This window comes from Echinops telfairi, unplaced genomic scaffold (assembly GCF_000313985.2).
Source record: "Echinops telfairi isolate 266 unplaced genomic scaffold, ASM31398v2 ScPeMD7_18;HRSCAF=68, whole genome shotgun sequence".
Taxonomy (NCBI): Eukaryota; Metazoa; Chordata; class Mammalia; order Afrosoricida; family Tenrecidae; genus Echinops; species Echinops telfairi.
The window spans coordinates 78395601-78397299 of NW_022103915.1; the positions used below are offsets into that span (position 1 = coordinate 78395601).

General features: G+C 39.0%; 1 pseudogene; it reads right to left on the minus strand.

The window, feature by feature from the left end:
- Positions 1-1699, minus strand: part of LOC101645366 — a 4827-nt pseudogene that overhangs the window by 1190 nt on the left and 1938 nt on the right.

A 1699-nucleotide genomic window follows, 5' to 3' on the forward strand; every position in this document is an offset into this window, starting at 1 on the left:
ACGAAATGTGACCAAAGTACTGTACTTTTTCCAAGATAGATTTATTTGTTCTTTTGGCAGTCCGTGGTAATTTCAATATTTTTCATTAGCACCGTGGTTCAAACTTGTCAATTCTTCTCGCTTTTCCTGATCTGTTGTTCAGCTTTCATGTACATAGGCCAATTGAAAATTGGGTCAGGCACATCTTAGTCCTCAAATTAACAAATTAGTCCCCCCTGCTTTTCAACACTGTACAGAGGTTTTGTGCAGCAGATTTACTGAATAGATTGTATTGTTTGATACCTTGCCTGCTGCTTCCGTGAGCGCTGATTGTGGAGCCAGGCAAGAAAAATTCCTTGACAACTTCTGTCTTTTCTCCATGTATCAGGATGCTACTCATTGGTCCAATTCTAAGAATGTGGTTTTCTTAATATTGAGTTGCAATCCATACTGAAGGCTGCAATTTATGATTTCATCAGCAAGTGCCTTCAGCCTTCCTCACTTCGAGCAAGAACATTGTATTATCTATATGTCTCGCGTTGTTAATAAGACTTCCTCTGGTCCTGATGACACATTTTTCTTCATATAATCCAGATTCTCTGATTATTTGCTCAGCCTACAGATTGAATGAGTATGGTAAAGGATAGGATACAGCCCTGGCAAAACCTTCCTTGCAAAAATACTTGTGCAGCATTCCCTTGTTCTATTTGCACGATTGCCTATTGATCTCCTTGAAGACAATGAAATGTTCTGGAATTACTGTTCTTCTCAAAACTATCCATATTTGTTATGATCCAGACAATCAAATGACATCTCATTTTAGGTCCATAAAACACAAGTAAACATCTTTCTGGTATTTTCTGCTTTCAACCAAGATTCATCTGACATGAACAATTATATTACTTTTGCTACGTCCTCTTTTGAATCCAGCCTGAACCTTTGGCAGATTCTTGTCCATGTTCTGGGGCAAACATTGTTGGATGATATTCAGCAACATTTTACTTGTATATTATATTAATGATACTTTTCTATAATTTGAGCATTCTGTTGGGTCACCTTTCTTTGGAATGAGTACAAATATAGGTATCTTCCATTCAGTTGGCTAATTTGCTGTCTTCCAAATTTCCTGGCATAGATGAGCAAAGGCGTCCAATGCTTCTTGAAACATTTCAACGGGTACTGCATTCATTCATGGAGCCTGGTTTATATGCTTTCATTACAGGGTGAACTTCCTTCAGTAAGAAACACTTGTTCTTACTCAAATGCTCCCTCCTGAAAAGGCGGAATGTTGACTAGTCTTTATGATGTACTGACTCTGTATATTCTTTCCATCTTCTTTCGATGCTTGCTGCATCATTCAATATCTTTCCGATAGACTTTCAATACGGCAACTCAAGGCTAGAATTTTTCTTCAGTCCTTTCAGGGTAAGACATACTGAAAGTATTTTTTCTTTTTGGTTATTTATCTCTCAGTCTTCGCATATAACATTATAATATTTGACTTTGTCTTCTTGAGCTGAACTTTAAATTTTTTTAGTTTTGTTTAGTTTTATTTGTTGCTGTTGTTGTTGTTTTGCTGCAAAAGGAAGCTTTGTTGTTTTCATTTGGTCCTCGGCTTGGGGGATGGGCTCCAGGGTGGTGGCGCTGTGGCTGGCATGGGGGCAGGTTCAGGCAGAGGGGCTAAGGCCGGCAGAGGGCCCCTCTCAGGAGGCTCTGCGCC